Raw genomic sequence first — 22,886 nt, 5'->3', positions numbered from 1 at the left:
TTTTTGACAAGTTCATTTGAGGTGCTACTGACAGATTTCATTGCCCTAAACCATGACATTTATCTTGTACTAGCCTTATGAAATAAAATTGCACTTACTACCTATTATGTAGCACATGATAATTAAACTTTCCTCTTAATGACAGCTGGCCCCTTATTGCCAACTCAAACGTATATCTCTATATCTTCCACAACTCATGTTTAACTCCAGTTTTCTTAAAGCTTCCTACATAGGAAATTTCTCTCTGTATCTAGGCTATTGATTATTTAGGGTTCTATTTAGATACAGGCTTCACCTGTTCCATAAAATTGGGCCCTTAATCACTCCAGTATCTAATATTCTTTTCCTTTTCTCACCCCCACCATCCCATAGAACTCAGAGCAAATAAAAACTTTCCCCCTTTATTTTAATTTTTAATTTAAAATTTTTGGAGAGATGACACATTGACAAACTTTGAAATTCAGATGTGTGAAAGAGTACACACTAAAACATCTTACTCTCACCTCTACTCCCCAGTTCTCTTCCCCAGGGCCTACCAATGTTAATCATTTTGTACTTTCTTTCCAGAAATATATCTTTAAAAATAATGTTTTTAGATTGTGTGGTACATGATTATATTCTATCCAATACCTATGAGAAAACTTTAAGAATAAAAAATTAATAATATTTTATCCTTAAATTTTGTAGTAGAAAAATGGAGGAACCAGTTCAAGTACTGACATTGATAGTGTTTTGGAGATGTTTCAGTGGGTTTTTTTTTTTAAAAAGCATGTTAAAAAGAGTTCAAAGAAACAGATTGTTAGTAGGAAGGGGGGAAATGGCTTGAAAACGAAAAAGAATTCAGACTTGTTCATTAATCACTCTAGTGAAGCAGACAACTCTCACTCAGAAAGCATCAAGGTGGACAGCATAGATAATGTCTGCTTTTAAAATGCAGAGAAAATCATGGCTCTCTAAAGTTGTGGTGAGACTGTGGACTAATTTTCAGAGCACAGTGCTCTTAACTGATCTATGAATCACATGTATATTTTGAACTGTCACAAAGAGCAGAAAGAGCCAAATTAATGGAATTAATGTATGTGAATAATTATTGGATTGGGGAATAAGTTGGACATTTTGAGGACGCGTTCATGACTAGTGGCTTCCCTCATAGCTCGGTTGTTAAACAATCCACCTGCAATGCAGGGGACAGTGTCCTGATTCCTGGGTCAGGAAGATCCTCTGAAGAACAGATAGGCTACCTACTCCAGTATTCTTGGGCTTCCCTTGTGGCTCAGCTGGTAAAGAATCTGCCTGCAATGCCGGAGACCTGGGTTCGATCCCTTGTTTTTGAAGATCCCGTGGAGAAGGAAAAGGCAACCCACTCCAGCATTCAGGCCTGGAAAGTTCCATGGACTGTTCAGTCCATGGAGTTGCAAAGAGTTGGACACGACTGAGCGACTTTCACTTTCATGACTGGCAGAATACAAACTCACATTCACAGCTATGTTTCCAGACTGATGACTATTTGTGTGCTTATAAGGAAGTCTATGGGCTCAGACTGTTAAAGATAATTATTTTCAGCACAGGCATTAACTGTTTACATTGAATAGTGTTGGCTGTAACTAAATATTATTGGCTCTAGTGAATTTTGTACATACATACTAAATGAAGTAGAAAGTTGGGAAAAGTCTCAATCCATGCCTACGAATCGGGATGCTTAGGATCTATAGAATAAATGAAATGAGGCTTGTGGATATAAAGAGTACATCATAGGAGTGAAAGAATAGTGAAGTTTGGCAGGGATAAGACAAAGTTCTAGATTTCACTATTTTAGCCTAACTAAAAGAGGAAAACAAACTGGATTTCATGATCCTATCAGACTCAGTATTTTAAAATTTGGTATAATGGGATAATAGCATAACTTATTCATTCTATTTAATATTAAAACCTGTTGTATTTCATCTTCTGTACAAAGCATCAGTGATTTTCCCTTCCAGGTGAGTTGGTACGTTGCTTAGGGTAAAGCTGAGCTGTTGGAAGAACTACATGGGTACTATGTAGGTTCGTGTTTAGTCACTCAGTCGTGTCCGACTCTTGTGACCCCGTGGATTGTAGCCCACTTGGCTGCTCTGTCCATGGGATTTCCCGGGCAACAATACTGGAGTGGGTTGCCGTTCCCTTCTTCAGGGGATCTTCCCGACCCAGGGATGGAACCCGTGTCTCTTGTGTCTCCTGCATTAGCAGGTGGATTCTTTATCATCTGAGCCACCAGGGAAGCCCCCAAATGCGTACCAGAGTCTATGTAAGTGGAGACATGCTGCCTTGTTTTAATCTCCTGCATATAACCCATATCATCTTGAGAAAATTATTTACTTGTTCTGGGCTTTAGTTTCCTCTTTTAAACAATGTATAATAGTATCTAGCTCATATGGTTTCTGAAAGAATTAAATGAGTTCATGTGTGTACATACTTCTGTGTCACATAGAACAGTGCCTGCTATGTCCTAAAAACTATAAGTACATAGCATAAATAAAGAACAATAAGAGTGTTTCCTATCACATCATCCTCCTCCTCCTCCTCATCATCTGCTTTCCCTGTGTCCAACCTGGATCAGTTGCATGTGGCTCCTCTATATTTGGCTAACTGTTCTAGGTTTGAATTTTGCCTTCTTTTTCTCCTAAAAGAGAGAAACCTGAGATTGAAATCATACAGTAGATTACCGTAAAAGCTTCATTTCACAATGAGAAACTGGATGAATTCAAGAGGAATTATTCATTGTTTCTTTTTAATTAAAATGATTATTCATTTTAAATAAAAACTGTGACAATATCATGACCAGATAAATAAAAGGAAAACCAAAATAGACCTTTGTGTCATGTTGCTTTCATCATTAAGAACACATTGAATAAGTATAGAGACTGTGAATGTAAGTACACTGGAAACATAACTTATATGAGCCCATAGTTAGTTCATAAGAACAACCCCTTAAAGTGATTCATTTGGAACTGGTTTGAAGTATAGGTTAAACTTACAAGTCCTAATAGAAGTAACATAAGAAAAACCTTGAGACAATTATTGATTGTAGTCAAATTTTACTGATTCCTTTTTCTATACTATGTTAATTCTCATCTAAATGAGAAATTCTGTGAACCTAATCAGTGTGGGGAAGCCCTCAGCCAGAAACAAGAACACATTCCTCATTGAAAATTTCTTACCGGGAAGGTAGCCTATGTATGCAGTGAATGTGGAAAGGTCTTCACTCAGAAGCCACACCTCTTTGTCCAGCCGATTCTGTGGGAAAACCCTATGAATGCAATGAATGTGATGAGAGTTTCACTCATCAGTCCATAGTGAGGTTGCATCAGAGAATTCATACAGGAGTGAAACCCTGCATATGCACTGAATGTAGGCAGGCTTTTATCCAGAAGACCCACTTGATTGCAGATCAAAAAATTCATAATGGAGAGAAGCCATATGAATGCAGTGACTGTGGGACATCTTGCCCTTCCAAATCAAATGCATGAGCATAGAAAAACTCACACAGGGTAAAAACCCATACCTGCACAAGATGTGGGAAGGTCTTTGCCAAAAGATCAAATCTCCTCATACACCAGAAGACACGGACTACACAAAGAACTTATGTTTAAACTGAATGTGGAGAGGGCTTCACTTAAAAGTCAGTCTTGATTACATATCAGAGAATTCATACTGGTGAAAAGCCTTATGAATGCAGTGACTGTGGGAAAATCTTTACCCAGAAGTCACACCTCATAGTACACCTGAATGTTCTTACTGGAAGGAAACCCTCTGTATGTACTGAATGTGAAATACCCTGAAGTCCCTCGTGACCACTCTGACACCTCCCCATTCTTCTCTAATGCTATCTTATCATTGGTAGCTTGTGAACCTCTCTGACTTCCCCATTCCTCAAATCATCCAGTGGTACATCTCAGAAGGGGGACTGTTCCATCCTAAATTTCCACCCTCTCCCATAGTTGTATGTCTTAGAAGATAATTTCTCTGTCTTGCTCCCATGCAATAAACTGAGGGTACCCCCATGGCACTATAAATATCACAGATCTCTCTACTCAGATCCAAACACCCCCCCTACTCCTACTCCAGGAATCTTTCTGGACCAGGAATCAAACCTGTGTCCCCTGTGTCCCCTGTGTTGGCAAGTGGATTCTTAGCCACTGTGCCAACTTGTGAAGTCCAAATGAGTTTTAACCCTAGTATAAAACAGATAGTATGCCCGTTATTAAATACCTAATATAAAATAACATTTTGTAGGAGAAAATATAATTGAGATTTCTGAAGTTCAGTGTGCATGCAGTAATAGTTGTTCTTTACTAAAAATGAGGACTACATAGACAAATGAATGGATAGAGAATATGTGAGATACATATATATGTGAGAACCATTTTCTAGAAGATGGCTGTGGCAGATCTTACTATAATACACTTTCAACAAGATTACTGTCGATAACACTCTGTCTTTTTCATTAGGCCGTCCAGTTTACACCTGTTGTTTGGTATAACCATTATTACTATTATTAATGGCTGCATTGCACAGCTTGTGAGGTCTTAGGTCCCTGACCAGGGATTGAACTCAGATCCTCAGCACTGAGTGTGTTGGATAGTCCCCCAACACAGTTATTAATGATGCCCCTTTCCCATTCTAAAGTGTCTTGATTTAGATGATAAAGTATAAGGTTAACTCAGCTACACTCCATAAGGAGATCAAACATGTTTTTTAAACTCAATTATCAGGAAACATTTATCCTGGAAGAATTGGCATATTTTCTACCTGTGACCAATGTAAATCTTGCAAATGACTGCATTTCTTTTCCAGCTGCATCTAATAGGAAGGTAAGAAAGAAACGTATAACTCAATTTTATTTACTCTGCAGGACTATCGGGCACAGATGTCTACAGTCAAAATAGATGCTGGTGCTGACTTTGTTCATTCTCACTTTAGGTTTCTCACTGGGACCAAGTGTACCAACCACCCCCTCCTAAGTCATTAAATATCTCTCCTTACACCCTGACCCAAGACTTCAATTTCTAGAAATCAGTCATGTATATGCACAAGGATTTAGATGCAGAAATACAACTACATTGGTATTAATTGTCAAAACCAGGACTATCCTTCATACATGTTTACTAACAGTATCAGTACAGTTAGTTCATTTGCTCAGTCGTGTCCAACTTTTGTGACCCCATGGACTGCAGCACACCAGGCTGCCCTGTCCGTCACCCACTCCCAGAGCTTGCTAAACCTCATGTCCATCTAGCTGGTGATGCCATGCAACCATCTCATCCTCTGTTGTCCCCTTCTCCTACAGCTTTCAATCTTTCCTAGCAACAGGGTCTTTTCTAATAAGTCAGTTATTCACATCAGGTGGCCAAAGTATTGGAGCGTCAACTGCAGCATCAGTCTTTCCAATGAATATTCAGGACTCATATCCTTTAGGATGGACTGGTTGAATCTCCTGGCAGTCCAAGGGACTCTCAAGAGTCTTCTCCAACACCAAAGTTCAAAAGCGTCAATTCGCTGCCCCTCAGCTCTCTTTATGGTACAACTCTCACATCCATACATGACTACTGGAAAAACCATAGCTTTGACTAGACAGACCTTTGTAGGCAAAGTAATTTCGCTAATTTTTAATATGCTCTCTTAGATTGTCATAGCTTTTCTTCGAAGGAGCAAGTGTCCTTGAATTTTATGGCTTCAGTCACCATCTGCAGTGATTTTGGAGCCCGAGAGATAATGTCTCTCACTGTTTCCATTTTTTTCCCATCTTTTTGCCATGAAGTGATGGGACAGGATGCCATGAACCTCATTTTTTGGATGCTGAGTTGTAAGCCAGCTTTTTCACTCTCCTTTTCCACTTTCTTCAAGAGGCTCTTTAGTTTCTCTTTGGTTTCTGCCTTAAGGGTGATGTAATTTGCGCATCTGAAGTTATTGATATTTCTCCCCGCAGTCTTGATTCCAGTTTGTGCTTCATCGAGCTTGGCATTTCCCATGATGTACTCTGCATAGAAGTTAAATAAGCAGGGTGACAGTATACAGTTTTGGCGTACTCCTTTCCCAATTTGGAACCAGTGTGTTCTTGCATGTCCAGTTCTAACTGTTGCTTCTCAACCTACATACAGATTTCCCAGGAAGCAGGTCAGGTGGTCTGCTATTCCCATCTCTTGAAGAATTTTCCAGTTAGTTCTGATCCACACAGTCAAAGGCTTTAGCATAGTCAATAAAGCAGAAGTAGATGTTTTTCTGGAACACTCTTGCTTTTTCTATGACCCAACGGATATTGCAATTTGATCTCTTGTTCGTCTGCCTTTTCTAAATGCAGCTTGAACATCTGGAAGTTCACGGTTCACATACAGTTGAAGCCTGGCTTGGAGAATTTTGAGCATTACTTTGGCAGCGTGGGAGATGAGTGCAATTGTGCAGCGGTTTGAGCATTCTTTGGCATTGCCTTTCTTTGGGATTGGAATGAAACCTGAACTTTTCCAGTCCTGTGGCCACTGCTGAGTTTTCCAAATTTGATGGCAATTGAGTGCAGCACTTTCACAGCATCATCTTTTAGGATTTGAAATAGTTCAACTAGAATTCCATCACCTCCACTAGCTTTGTTCGTAGTGATGCTTCCTAAGGCCCACTTGACTTCACATCCCAGGATGTCTGGCTGTAGGTGAGTGATCATACCCTCGTGGTTATCTGGGTCATGAAGATCTTTTTTGTATAGTTCTGTGTATTCTTAATACACCTTAATACACCTCTTCTTAATAGCTTCTGCTTCTGTTAGGTCCATATCATTTCTGTCCTTTATTGTGCCCATCTTTGCATGAAACGTTCCCTTGGTATTTCTAATTTTCTTGAAGAGATCTCTAGTCTTTCCCATTCTATTGTTTTCCTCTATTTCTTTGCATTGATCATTGAGGAAGGCTTTCTTATCTCTCCTTGCTATTCTTTGGAAATCTGCATTCTAGTGGGTATACCTTTCCTTTTCTCTTTTGCCTTTAGCTTCTTTTCTTTCCTCAGTTACATGTAAGGCCTCCTCAGACTACCATTTTGCCTTTTTGCATTTCTTTTTCTTGAGCATGGTCTTGATCAGTGTCTCCTGTACAGTGTCACAAAGCTCTGTCCATAGTTCTTCAGGCACTCTGTCAGATCTAATCCCTAGAATCTATTTGTCACTTCCACTGATAATCCTAAGGGATTTGATTTAGGTCGAACCTGAATGGTCAAGTGGTTTTCCCTACTTTCTTTGATGTAAGTCTGAATTTGGCAAGAAGGAGTTCATGATCTGAGCCACAGTCAGCTCCCAGTCTTGTTTTGGCTGACCATATAGAGCTTCTCCATCTTTGGCTGCAAAGAATATAATCAATCTGCTTTTGGTATTGACCATCTGGTGATGTCCATGTGTAGAGTCTTCTCTTGTGTTGTTGGAAGAGTGTGTCTGCTATGAGCAGTGCGTTTTCTTGGCAAAACTCTGTTAGCCTTTGCCCTGCTTTGTTTTCTCCTTCAAGGCCAAATTTGCCTGTTACTCCAGGTATCTCCTGACTTCCTGCTTTTGCATTCCAGTCCCCTATAATGAAAAGGACATCTTTCTTGGGTGTTAGTTCTAGAAGGTCTTGTAGGTCTTCATAGAACTGTTCAACTTCAGCTTCTTCAGCATTACTGGTTGGGGCATAGACTTGGATTACTGTGATGCTGACTGGTTTGCCTTGAAATGAACAGATTATTCTGTCATTTTTGAGACTGCATCCACATACTGCACATCAGACTCTTATATGGACTATGAGGGCTACTCCATTTCTTCTAAGGGATTCTTGCCCACAGTGTTAGATATAATGGTCATGTGAGTTAAATTCACCCATTCCAGTCTATTTTAGTTCACTGATTCCTAAAATGATTCCTGTATTAACAGTATATTGGTTATAAAAATGGTGATACATGCAAAAACTCAATATTATGCCACTGCTCAAATTGTATACAAAAAAATTTGCCGACATGGAGAAATGTGTAAGTTAGTGTAATGAGCAAAAAATGAAGGTAAACAAACATTTCTAGTTTTCATATAAACTAAGTGTGCATATATTAATAATATATTAAACACTCATGAACAGATACACATGCACATACCCAGAAAAAAATGTCTGAAACCATAAACATCAAAAATGTTAATAGAATTGATAGTTCGGTGATAATAGAGTTAGAGGTCACTTTAATTTTCTTCTTTCTATTTAGAGTGTATGACTTCCTCTTTCAAAAATAAAGCTATTTCTAAAAAAATAAATAAATAAATAAAGCTATTTCTATATAATCACATATAAATATACATTTTTACATATTTATATACATACATGAATTTATATATAAAATACATTTAACTATTTTAAATCCATATGATAAACAAAACTAAAGTAATGCAGTTTTATAATATATAGTGTCTTAATGAGCCCCTGTGACAACCAGCCTGTCCCCGGAGTTGACAGCAGACTCAGGACTCTCAGAAGAAGGCAGCAGTGGGGCAGGCTCTGGCTCCCTCATCCTCCTCTGTTTCCAAAATTTCAAGCAGAAATTTAGTGCGAAAGCTGGTCTTGGCTGGAGTGTGGGAAGGGTGAAACACACAGTCAGGGGACCTGGCTCAAGTTCATTACTGTCACAACCCCAGGAACCTGGCCAACTCATGTACCTTCTCAGGCCACTTTATTCATCTTTGAGAAGAGGAGGAAGAACTAGAAGGGCCCTAGAGACTGTGCGCACCCTAAGACCTGGCCATCCTCCAAGTTCCAAAAGGGGGTGGGGCAATTTCTGCCCTAGATCAGGGTAGAGGGAAAATTAGCAAATCCTCAAGTATCAGGAAAATGGAAAAGCCGGTGGTGATCAGCTGAGCATTTGCACAGAGCCAGTGGGGAGTGCTGGACATCAGGGGGCAATGTCTCCCAGGCTGGGGCTGCTGGTCACCCCTACCTGGACATTCCTGCCTGCAGATACCCTGGACATCTCCCTCTCCCAGGCTATGGTGCTCACCCTTCATCCCACCGTTGCTCCATCAATGACATCACATTTTTCACTGAAATCGGCAGGGCTCTGGATGTGAGACACCAGCCACGTGGTACTCACGCTCAGCAGTGGGATGGTGATTCATCTCAGGGGCAACAAGTCTGGAATCTGCCCCTCCTGTGACACACTTGCCCTGCCCTGAGGCCCTGCTGATCAATAACAGGCTCCTCATTTAATTTTCACTGTAACCTTGCCAGCCACATGACAATGATTATCATTAGAACCATTTGACAGCAGAAGCTGTTGAAGCACAGTGAGGCTAAGTCAGTTATCCTAAGGTCCCACTACTAGCAAGTAGAAAGACCAGGAAATACGGAAGCCAAGATCAGCTGACTCCAAAGTTAGTCTGTGATTCTATACCCCATACTGGGTCGGCTCCCAATAAACAATATTCCTATTATCCATCATCTTCAAAATGCTCAGGCTGAAGGAGGACATCTAGTGGGCATAAACTGAGCTTCTGCATATTTCAGTGCACATCCACAGCAACCTATCTAAATTTCCCTCTTCTGACCAAGGCGAAAACTCAAACTCATCCTCCCTCCTTTCTTACTCACTGGGATCCAGGTGTGCACCAAGTCCCCCAGTGACTGACCAACTCAAAAAAATTAGTCTCTGCACACCTCACATCCCTGGAACTATACCCCTGATTCCTCTCGCTGCCAATCAATCACTGACCAGCAGAATCCACCCATGGATGGACTACAGGAACTGCCAGAGGACACTTCAAAGTCCCCTAATCACTAGCTTGGCCAGCCTGTTCATATTATTAAGCCACAGTGATGACTATGACATCATTGAATAATAACCAACACAAGTACAGCAGTGCCACATCCCATGCAGGTTTCCAACCATCCATCTTCCCAGACTGCCAATTAATGACCCACATAGTTTCTAAAATGGACTCATTGAGCAGCTAAACACTGGACTTACCTGATGGATGCTATGGTTTTCATTTCAGAAACCAACCTAGTATCTTTCACAAAATCACTGACCCTCCAGGCCCTATCTGTCTCCACATTCCCATAAACTTAGTTGTCTAAAACAACACACACTAATTATCTCATAGTTTATGTGGGTCAAAATCCTAGGCACAGCGTAGCTTGATCCTCTGTTTCAGGGTCTCTCATGTGGCTGCAATCAAGCTCTCAGCTAGACTTGGGGCCTCATCCGAAGGCTCACCTGGGGAAGGATGTTCTTCCAAGCTCATTTACGTGGTTGTTTGCAGGATCCAGTTCATTTGGGCTCTTGGACTGAGAGCCTCAGTTTCCTACTATCTGTCAAAGGCAATCCTGAGTTCCCTGCTATATAGGCTTCCCCAACATGCAAGTTGGTTCACTGAGTCCACAAGGAAGAGAGCCTGTTGGCAAGACAGAAGCTAAATCTCTTGTAAGCTAATCACAAGGTGGCATCTCCTCAATGTTAAAGGTGAGGAGTGTTAAAGGACTCACTTCACTGCTTAAAAGTGAGTCACACAAACGGAGGGAATTACACAAAGCCTTCAATACCAGGAGTCTGGGATCATTGGGAGTCATCTTAGAAGCCACTTCTCATAGGCCATCAATAAAGAAGGACTCTTGGATACATATATATGTATGGCTGAGTCCCTTTGTTTTTCACCTGAAACTATCACAACATTATTAATCTGCTATACTCCAATACAAAAATAAAAATGTAGTTAAAAAGAAGGACTCTAACGCAGAGATCCTATACCCACTCCCAAAAAAACACTCCTTAGAGCAAAAGACCAACAGGTTCAGACATTAAATAATTTGAAGACTATTCCACCAGTTTACTCTATTTGATGAAAACACTAGAGGAAGTATTCTAAACAAAAGAATAGTGAATGAGAAGATAGATCTCAAAATAAGAGAGGAAAACAATGCTTAGCAATAACTGTTGTGGTAAAACATAGACCTGCAATTGCCCATTCGTATAGCTAGACTTAAATTATGATACCTAAAGAAAGTAATTGGGAACTTTGAATATAAATACTAAGTAAGTTTTCTTGAAGCAGAATTGACTTAACCTAAGAAAAATACACTCTTCAAAAGAACAGCTTTAATATTTCTAGAAAAACACAAAAATAATACTGTTCATCATCCTGAGGCAAATATGGGTGATAAATATCTTTGCCTACCAAGAAAGGTTAATTATATTCTGATCAAATAAGAGAGAAGACAGAAATGATGCCTGTTAGAAGTGACACAGTATATAATTGTACAGTTAGTAAACATGAAAAGCATTAATGAGGTAAGGGGAGGGGCAAAAATGAACAGAAGCGTCAAAGTATTAGGAAGAAGAAAGGAAAAAAGTTGCATTTAGGAAACAGTAAAATTGATAATAAGGAGAATAGAATACAAAAGACAAGATTATCATACTTATACATATTTAAATGGACTAAATCAGAAGACACAAGTGTGCAATGAGAGCAAACCATATATATAGTTGAAAAGAAGTATATGTTAATCAATGAGAAAAATACAAAAAAGGTTTAGGCAATGATACACAAGGTGGTGCATGCTCAGTTGCTCAATCATGTCTGACTCTTTGCAAGTCCTGGACTGTAGCCCCCAGGCTCTTCTGTCCATGGAATTTTTCAGGCAACAATACTGGCGTGGAGTGCCATTTCCTACTCCAGGGGATCTTCCCAGCCCAGGGATCGAACCCACCTCTCCTGCATTGCAGGTGGATTCTATACCACTGATTCACTGGGGAAACCCACACACAAGGTTAGTGGTTGCAACATAAAAGAAGCAGTGATAATGTACTTGGCAAAGTAAATTCAAGGTCAAAAGGACTAAACAAGCAAAACAAAGAAAACCCATAGTGGCATTGTGCAAAATAGCCTAAGATACGTACTTTAGGATTTCCCACCTCTACCTGCCAAAAGCACAACTACAAAGAGAAATTTGTTTTAAAATATTACATCATTTATTCTATCTTTTGATAACATAACAACTGGAGCAGACAAAAAGACAAAAGTCAGAGTAAAGAAGCAATAACTGTCAAACTAGATAGAAAAGTCCTACTGAGTAACCTGAACCTAGCAGAAAATATATTTTCTTATATCCTTGAAAGTTTTATGAAACTCACTTGAGTAATCTGGGCCACAAAGAAAATATTGAGTAATATTTTGAGTTTGGATTCAACAAGCTACATTGTCTGATCACAGTAGAATCATAATTACAAATATAGAAAGGAAAAATTGCCAAAATTTCTTAACCAGTTAGAAACTAAGAAACATTCTTCAATAGGTAGAATCAGAGTGAGAAATCAATTCTGAACTTGCACTTTTCAGACCAGAGTTTATGAGATACAGCTGCATTAGAAAAAAGTGTATAGTTTCAAATCTTTTGCTACTATAATAGACTGGAAAACAAAATTAATAATGTTAGGAATTCAATTCACGAAAGAACAAAATGAAGCAAACATAAAAAATCAAACACAAAACAAAAAAATCAAGGTGGCAATTAACAAAATGAAAATTCACATAAATATCAACGTAGGGAGAATAAGTAAAACTAAAATTTAATCTTATAATTATTTATATGGATTAGCTCCTAGAAAATATGATCAAGTTAAAGAAAAAAATACAATACCTGGAATAAAAAGAGGAGATATGGCACCAGATACATAGCACATTGGTGGTGGTGGTGGTTTAGTCACTAAGTCATGCCCGACTCTTGTGACTCCATGGACTGTAACCTGGCAAGCTCCTCTGACCATGGAATCTCCAGGCAAGAAGACCAGAGTGGGTTACCATTTCCTTCTCCAAGGTAGTGCATTAGATAACTAATATACTAGTTATGGTGGAATATGAGGTGTAAGTCTAGAGCAACATCCTGAAATATGTAGGTGAAATATCTGAGTCTATGCAAAAAAAAAAAAAAAAAAAAACAGTAGTGAAAATTACTAAAAAAAAAAAAAAATCTCTGAGGGTCTAGTGAGTATAAAAAGAACAGGAAGAGTAGTTGAAGTCTCTCATTTGCGGCATACCAGTCCCCACAGGCAGCCTTACTGGACACACCTCCACTGGCCTGGCAGTTTCTTGCAAAGGCAGATGTGGCAGAGGTCCCATCCTCTTCTGGCAACCTTACAGGCATTAGGTAGACAGAGCCAGCTCAAGAGAGTAGACCCAGAGAAGGGTAGTGGGAAGAGGAGAACAAGACAGGATCAGAGATCTGGGGTGGGGTGGGGAGGGGAGGGCGGTGGCATGTGCATAGACCAGGACTGCACTGACAGGGGCCAAGGCTGACAGAAGGGCTGGGACCTCATGGTGTGGTGAGGGGTGGAATAAGATGGGCAGGGGCAAGGGCACGATTGCATTGACACCTTGAACTCTGCTCAGTGTCCCAAAATGGAATCATCACCTTTTCCCTCCATTGCAACATTTTTCCAGCACCTCTGGCCTGGGGAATGCCAACAGTTATACAGAAGTTGGTCAAAGTGCACAAATCAGGTGACAATGACAGACCTGATGGCCTGGGATGGGGGACTCAGGGTCACTGGTACCCAGTTTGTAACCTCACCTCTCCCTTGACAGAAAAGGACAAACTGAGCTGAGTGTGGAGCACTTCTCAGCCAACTCCAAATGGGCCTGCCACCCAAGTAAAGCTGCACTGTCACCCACCACCGCTGGAGGCTTGGAATTGAGTTTGTGGGCACAGAGACTGGATTAGGGGCCACCAGGAGATACTAAAATGTCTTGCCAATCTCAAGTTTCTAAACAAAACTCTGGCCAGTGGGCGTTGAGCACAGGGCAGATCCTTTGGCCCTGCCCAGGTTCAGGAAAGAGAGAACCAGGGAATAAGAGAAAGGACAGAAATGGGGAAGTTGTAAAGACCAGTCCACCTTAAGGAGGCATAGAGACAGGATACTAAATGGGGAACAGAGAAGCACAGAGAAACTTTGAGATGCCCTGAGAAAGACATGGTTAGAGGAACGGGTGTGTGAGAAGTTCGTAGTGGCTCTCTTGCACCAGGTATCGGGCATAGGACCTCAGTTGAGCAGAGCTCAGCTGTCTACTCTGGAGCATAGGTCAGGGTGAGTGGATCATGCTGCGTTGCTTGGTGAAGCATCAGGGCCAGCAGTCCTGTCCGATTCATCATGGCTGTGTGCACCTTGTAATCCTGCTCAACGAGCTCATGCAACTGTGGGGGTAAGTGTGAGAAGGGGCTTGTAGGATCCTATGCTGCCCCTCAGCCACACTCAGCCTTGTAACCTACCACACGAACACACTCTAGGTCCACTTCAGCACGCCTCAGCTTCGCCCAGCAATAGTGGAGGTTGCAGAAGCATTTGGGAGATGAGAGAAATCATCAGTGACCTCAAAGACATTGTGCATAGTGGACAACCACACAACTCATCATCTGGAGCCTGTGGGCAGAAAGAATGATGTAGAGGTATGGATGGGGGTGGCTGTGAAGGGGGATCAGGCAGGTTTGAGAGGAAGAGGGGGATTGGAGGGCAGTCAGGCAGAAGGAGAGGGATGGGACATGACCTAGCAGGAAGGAAGAGAGGAATTCAGTGATTACTAGGTAAAGAAGAAGGGGACACAGGGGCTATGATCAAGCATGAAGGATGAAGGAAGAAGTTAAGCTGGGATGTAGGAACGGGTGTGATCGGGTAGGATGGATGGAAGAGTAGAAAGAGATCAAACAGGAAGGAGAGGAAGGATGGAGGGGAAGTCTGACAGGAAGAAGTACATGAATGTGAGTGACAGTCGCCCAGTCATGTCCAACTCTTTGTGACCCCATGGACCCATGGAATTTTCTAGGCCAGAATACTGGAGTAGGTAGCCTTTACCTTCTCCAGGGGATCTTCCCAAACCAGGGATTGAACTGAGGTCTCCCACATTGCGTGTGGATTCTTTACTAGCTGGACCACAGGAGATGAATGGAGTTGGTAAAACATAGAGGAGGTGAGGAATGGGGTCAGGAGTGTGGAGCAATGAGGGCTGATCAAACAAAGAAGAAGGGATTTTGGAGATGGGAAGTGGTGAGAAGGTGACTGGGGAAGTGAGGCAGGAAGAATAAAAAAAAATGAAGGGAAGTCAGAAATTCAGAAGAGAGGAATTGAGGGTGGCCTTTCAGGGATGGTTGGGGTGGAATGTCAGGCAGGGGCTGGGAAAAGAAAGTAGATGGGCAAGCAAGGAGACAGGGGGAATGGGATGGTTATACTGAGGAGCAGAGGAATGGAGGCTAGACAGGCAGAAAGAGAAATGTTGGGAGGTGTGGTCAGGCAAGGAGTTTATCAATAAAGAAACCGCAGCCACGTAGAAAGAAAAAGACTAGAAGATGATTGATCACTAAGGTGGGGGAGTGTAGGGGAAGTCAGAAAGCAAGGAGGGGACCCACTGAGATTGGTCAGTAGGTATGAAAGTAGTCAGGCAGAGGGAAGAAGGAATAGGAGGCAATTCAAGCACAGAGAACCAGAAGAAGAAGGTGGTCAGGTAGGGAGAAGGGGGAGGGGAAATGGAAGGTCATGAGATAGAGAAGGAAAAGTCTCACCTTGGGGTCCATTGAGTGCTCGGGGCCTAACACCGGGAGTTGCTTATAGTACCTCTTACTCTGTGGGTTGTAAACATCACAGAAGAGCCTTGTGGCTCTGGGGAGAGATTGAAAGTGAGATGCTAAAGATGAAGAGAAGGGTGGTTTCATCCTGAACCCAGGCCACACTTTCTCCCAGTCCCACCCAAGTGGGCTTCCCTGGCAGCTCCTCATACAAACCCTGCCCCAAATTCACCCACTTTTGCCTCTGAGCCCACCCACATCCTGCCCCTGATCTTGCCCACCCTGCTCCTGATCCTGTCCACATCATGCCTTTGAAGCTTCAGCTTCATCATCAGTCCTTCCAATGAATATTCATTGATGATTTCCTTTAGGATTCGCTGGTTTGATCTCCTTGTAGACCAAGCGGCTCTCAAGAGTCTTCTGCAGCATGAACATTTACCAGAAAAGACAAGCATAGATTAGCCTCAGGACAAGTTATTGCAACTTGTGGTTCACCAGTTTCCACCTCCAAGATTCCCTCAATCTGTTGACTTTGAGTCTTTTGCCTATTATTCCCTAGCTGAGGGTTTCATCCTGGGCTTTCCTGATTCCCTTGTTCCTGCAGGGTCTGCATTCTCAGGAGTCTCTCTCCAGTCCCTCGTCCAGTGTCTTGGCATAATGTAATAATGACATACAGTCTTCCCACCTAACTTGGCTCCCTTCACATGCTATCCAGAGTAGGAGTTCTTCCCTTAGAAAATAGGTGTAACCAAGTGGCTAACACAGTGATGTTTAACTGCTCCTTTTCTCCTTCTTTTTTCTCTAGCATGCCCCCAAATTGAGCAGCTGCTGCTAAGTTTTATGTAATAATCTGTTCTAGGTTGAAACAAATGTAGATAAGACTAGTGCATGATTTTGAACTGCCTCTGGATCCATGCCAGTAAGTTGTGGAAAGCCTCAAAAAACTGCCAATGAAAATCAACAAAGAAATCACTAGTTTTCTGAATACACTGCTGTGATTTCTCCTAGCTCACTTATCGTCAGAGGGCTTCAACTATGGCCACCTGCAGGCCTCTCAGTGGGTCCCTCAAGCCGTTAGTTCTTCCATGGTTTTGGGAGGTGGCATATAGTCTGAGTCTTTTGGCCACCTGTCCCCCTGATATGGTGGGTTGCTTTCCGGTCCTGACATGCCTGCTCCATCAAACAACCAAAGCCTGCTGCATGCAGAATTCTGTGCAGCTATCAGGGCACATCCCATGTTTGGGGCTGTAAACTGAAAACACACTGCCAGGTACTTGTGCAAACTTCTGTGGGTCTTTCCCGGACCCAGGAAAAGAATCCCTCTGTGAATAATGTAGGGAAATTGAACAGCATGTAGATTTGTACTCTTTCAAGTCTGGGTAGCCACTTAATGGCATCAGCTTTATTGGCAAAGTGGTAAGGGAAGGCTAACTGTCTTGTCATTGAGTCAGGAAAAATGTAGAATTAGACGACTCTTGGGTTTCCTTTCCCACATTGTGTTTTTCAGCCTAACACCACTTTTTTTTGTCTATTCCAGTGACTGCTGCAACCACTCTCCATCCTGTAGCCACCATGGGAGGTGGGGTGGGGACAGTCTTTTATTAAAGTTCCCAGTTACTCCTTAATAGTATTGCTTTATCATCTCTGCTTTCCTAGCTATATAGTTTGTAGGTAAGAAAATACTCTTGAAGGTCGAGATCTAGGCTAAGCCTGAAATGGAATCACAGCTAGGGCATGAGACACACACATCTCACACAGGGCAGATAATTCATTACTGTCTCCTTGTCCTTCTTTGCAGGGAAATCGACTTAACCGCCTATCTTGAAGATCATCGTTTCGCCCTTACTAGAAGTCGGACTGAGGCATGAAGATGAAGAGATGCCATGGAAAGGGACCAAAATAAAGGGAGACAGCAGAGAAAGGAGGAGGAGGGTTTGGAGAAAGAGAAAGTGACTTTAGTTCTCCCATTTCCTCTTCCATTTTCCTACATCTTCCCAAATAATGTTTAACCTTCTTCCTAGGATGATATTCATCCTGTAAACTCAAGTATGTCCTTTACTGGAGATGAAAGTGCAAGTGTTAGTCGACCAGTCAGTGTCCACCTCTTTGCAACACCATGGACCCCAGCCTGCCAGGCTCCTCTGTCCGTGGGATTCTCCAGGCAAGAATACTGGAGTGGGTTGCCATTCCCTTCTCAAAGGGATCTTCCTGACCCAGGGATCAAACCCAGGTCTTCTGCATTGCTAGCAGATTCTTTATCATCTGAACCACCAGGAAAAACTGGGCAAGAGGTTCTTCTAAAAACCACCATATATGTTAATTCATCCAAATTAATGGAAGTATGCTCAGGCCAATATAAGCCTGCATTTCCCCTTCCAAATGTCATATAGAGCTGTGTTGGCCATTCAAGAGAGAAGATCTGCAGGCAACATCTGGGTTTCCCATCTTTCCCACCATTAAAGCTGATGGTGACCCTGATGGATTTTTAGGTCCTGTATTATGCATGCTTACTCAAAGAGAAAATCTAGAATTTGGAGAGTGAGATCTATCCAGGTCGTATTTGAAAAGAGCAAAGTGCTAAGAGTGAGGCATTTTATAATTCACCTTCTCTGGTCTGCTCAGTTCAGGAACTTTCAGGCCATCCTGTCCTCATCAACAAACTGAGAAAATTAAAAATACAATCTCCTGAAAGCCCAGGACATCTTCTCGACAAATGGAGAATAGAAACAGAATGATTTCATTCCTGAGTATTAAACCAGGCTGATTGGCATCATGGGCAATCTGCTAATCAGACCACAAAGGTAGCAAGAAATCAACCTTTTGCTTAACTGAGCAGATACAGTCCAGTACCTGAATGTTGTTAAGAAGAATGACAACTAGTGGTCCTGCAAGAGGACATGAGACCACCATTTTCTCTACATTCGATCATAGTTCATCCTAAGCTCTGCTGGAAATGGGAGTGGCATCTGTGCCAGTTAATTGCCTTTATCCAAAGGCAAAGTCAGACTTCTCCTCTCTCTTATGACAAGCAGGTATCAAGGAAAGAGAAGAAAGCCTTCCTAAGTGATCAATGCAAAGACGTAGAGGGAAACAATAGAAAGGGAAAGACTAGAGATGTCTTCAGGAAAATTAAACATACCAAGGGAACATTTCATGCAAAATTGTGCACAATAAAAGGCAGAAATGGTATGGACCTAACAGAAGCAGAGATATTAAGAAGGGGTGGCAAGAGTACACAGAAGAACTATACAAAACAGATGTTAATGACCCAGATAACCACGATAGTGTGATCACTCACCTAGAGTCAGATATCCTGGAAAGTGAAGTCAAGTGGGTCTTTGGAAGCATCGTTATCAACAAAGCTAGTGGAGGTGATGGAATTCCAGCTGAGCTATTTCAAATCTTAAAAGATGATGCTGTGAAAGTGCTGCAATCAATATGTCAGCAAATTTGGAAAACTCAGCAGCGGCCACAGGACTGGAAAAAGTCAGTTTTCATTCCAATCCCAAAGAAAGGCAATGCCAAAGAATGTTCAAACTACCACACAATTGCACTCATCTCAAACACTAGCAAAGTAATGCTCACAATTCTCCAAGCGAGGCTTCAACAGGACATGAGCCGAGAACTTGCAGATGGTCAAGCTGGATTTAGAAAAGGTAGAGGAACCAGAGTTCAAATTGCCAACATCTGCTGTATCATAAAACAAGCAAGAGAATTCCAGAAAAACACGTATTTCTGCTTTATTGACTATGCTAAAGCCGTTGGCTGTGTGGATCTCAACAAACTGCGGAAAATTCTTTAAGAGATGGGAATACCAGGCCACCTGACCTGCCTCCTGAGAAATCTGTATGCAGGTCAAGAAGCAACAGTTAGAACTGGACATGAAACAATAGACTGGTTCAAACTTGGGAAAGGACATGTGAAGGCTGTATATTGTCACCCTGCTTATTTAACTTCTATGCAATATATGGAATTTAGAAAGATGGTAACAATGACCCTATATGCGACACAGCAAAAGAGACACAGATGTAAAGAACAGACTGTTGCACTCTGTGGGCGAAGGTGAGGGTGGGATGATTTGAGAGAATAGCATTGAAACATGTATATTAACATATGTGAACTAGATCGCCAGTCCAGGTTTGATGCATGAGGCAGGGTTCTCAGGTTTGGTACACTGGGATGACCCTGAGAGATGCGATGGGGAAGGGGGTGGGAGGGAGGGTCACGACGGGGAACACATGTACACCCATGGCTGATTCATGTGAATGCATGGCAAAATCACCATGATATTGTAAACTAATTAGCCTCCAAAAAATTATTTAAAAAAAAGAAATTCCCATGAGGCAGATGATATCTAAATAAGATTATTTTAAAAACTGCCAGCTCTTGCTTCTACAATTTAAAATTTTTTAAATAACTTATTGCAATTGTATAGTAATCTGCATATTGAGCATTTCATATTAAATATCTGTGATAATTTTATAAAATAAGAAAAAAAAAACTTCTATGCAGAGTACATCATGGGAAATGCCTGGCTGGATGAAGCACAAACTGGAATCAAGATTGCCGGGAGAAATATCAATAACTTCAGATGCACAAATTACACCACCCTTAAGGCAGAAACCAAAGAGAAACTAGTGAGCCTCTTGATGAACGTGGAAAAGGAGAGTGAAAAAGCTGGCTTAAAACTCAACACTCAAGAAACGAAGATAACGGCATCTGGTCCCACCACTTCATGGCAAATAGATGGGGAAACAATGGAAACAGTGAGAGACTTTATTTTCTTGAGCTCCAAAATCACTGCAGATGGTGACTGCAGCTACAAAATTCAAAGGTGCTTGCTCTTTGGAAGAAAAGCTATGACAATCCAAGAGCGCATATTAAAAATCAGAGACTACTTTGCCCACGAAGGTCTGTCTAGTCAAAGCTATGGTTATTCCAGTAGTCATGTATGGATGTGAGAGTTGGACCATAAAGAGAGCTGAGGGGCAGAGAATTGATGCTTTTGAACTTTGGTGTTGGAGAAGACTCTTGAGAGTCCCTTGGACTGCCAGGAGATCCAACCAGTCCATCCTAAAGGAAATGAGTCCTGAATATTCATTGGAAGGACTGATGCTGCAGCTGAAGCTCCAATACTTTGGCCACCTGATGTGAATAACTGACTTATTAGAAAAGACCCTGTTGCTGGGAAAGATTGAAGGCTGTAGGAGAAGGGGACAACAGAGGATGAGATGGTTGGATGGCATCACTGACTCGATGGACAAGAGTTTGAGCAAGCCCTGGGAGTTGGTGATGGACAGGGAAGCCTGGCATGCTGCAGCCCATGGGGTCATAAGGAGTCGGACAGGACTGAGGGACTGAACTGAACTGAACTGAACTGAGTTCCAGCTTAGAGCCAGGCCATGAGGCTAAGCTCCCAGGATGACAGAGAGACAGAACACTGTCTTCTTTGGTGTTTATATTTCAAGGAGATGGCTCCTAGTCCCAAAACAAAATTATTCTTGGGCTGTTTTGCTGACAGAAGGCTTATTTACCCTTTCAAGATTAACTTATGTATCCAAGGGGCAGAGGAAGGGTTTACAAATGCCAGTTTTCTCAAGGAAATATTCTAAGAAAAGGGAAGGAGGGAAAGGTCTCTTTCTCTTATAGCCACAGGGAAGATTCCCTTTTTTTAAAACAGCTGTGAGTTTTAAAAGGCTGTGAGTTTCCTAAGCCTGAGTCCCCACAGATGTGACACAGATCATGCTTGACAAATGCCTGCATGTGCACTGAGTTGCCTGAACCTGAGCCTGGGCAACCTGCTGCCTAAGAGCAGCCTGGAAACCAGCCTTCAAGTCATTTGCTGTAAGCACAAACCTGAGACATGCCAGGGAAACAGCACTCGGGGCCTTGCTTTCCTGTCACACTCAGCAAGATGTGTAGGAGCACAAGTGCCCCATGGAGGAGTGTCTTCCAAGTCCAGTGGGACAGAAAAGAAGGCCTAGGCAGTGACACAGCACTCCCAGTGCCGTCAGTCTGTGCTGTCCGTTCGTTTACAGCCACAAACTCTCCAGTGGCCAGGGCCACTGGAGCAACATACGTTCCATTGGCGGTAATCCACAGTGAGCCTGCACCCCGTGCTAGTTTTTTCCACTGGCCATACTGGGCCATTGTATTGATGCTTTACTGTCGTCATCTACCTGCTGCATTTTAGTCCTAATGAAGGCTGTGACTTCTTTGTCCTCCAGGGATTCTCTGCTGTTTCTCTTCGGACACCTGGGAGAGGATGAGGGAAATGCGTTGGGGAGTCAATTGCATGCTCTGCTGTCATTTCTCTGCACGTGGCAGTCCCTGAACCGGAGAATTCCCTTTGGTCTTTATCCAGCATTCCTAGAACAAGCATGCAAAACACTGTCCCAGTGAAGTATTAGGTTGTGGAAGCAACAATGACAGTTCTGTTGACCCTTGAACAATGTGGGGGTTAGCGGCACCAACCCCCGCTCTGAGTCAAGAATCCAAGTATAACTTTAGACTCTTCCAAAACCTCACTACTAATAGTCTACTGTTGACTGGAAGCCTTACAGTTAACATAAACAGTTGATTAACACATATTTTATATGTTATATCCATTACCTGGGCACTAGTGGTAAAGAATCCAACTGCCAGGGCAGGAGATGAGCAAGATACGTGGGTTTGATCCTTGGGTGGGGAAGATCCCCTGGAGGAGGAAATGGCAACCCACTCTGGTATTCTAGCCTGGGAAATCCCATGGACAGAGGAGCCTGGCAGGCTACAGTCGATGGGACCACCAAGAGTCAGACACAACTGACAATGCACACTCACTCATACCTTATATACTGTATCCTTTTTAAAAAATGATTTTATATGTTTTGTGTTTGGTGGGGGGACTGTGCTAAGTCTTTGTTGCTGCATGGAGGTGTTCTCTAGTTGGGATGAGCGGGGTCTACTCTCTAGTGGCAGGCCGCACCCTTCTCATTGTGGTGGCTTCTGTTGTTGTGGATCACAGCTTCTAGGGTTTGCGGGCTCAGTCGTTGAAGCTCTGAGGCTCTAGAACACTGGATCAATAGTTGTGGCACACGTGGGTTTATTTGCTCCACAACACGTGGGATCTTCTCAGATCATTGATGGCACCAGTCACTCCTGAATTGCCAGGCAGATTCTTTACCACTGAGCCTCCAGGGAAGCCCCTAAATACTGTATTCTTAAGGTGAGCCAGAGGAAAAAATGTTATTAAGAAAATTCATAAGGAGACACACCTAGTATGGCAGTGGGAGAGATGGTGAAATTTGCAGCCTGCCCCTCTGGGCTCTAGTC

This window comes from Cervus elaphus, chromosome X (assembly GCF_910594005.1).
Source record: "Cervus elaphus chromosome X, mCerEla1.1, whole genome shotgun sequence".
Lineage (NCBI taxonomy): Eukaryota > Metazoa > Chordata > Mammalia > Artiodactyla > Cervidae > Cervus > Cervus elaphus.
Note: the sequence above shows the minus strand (reverse complement) of the source record.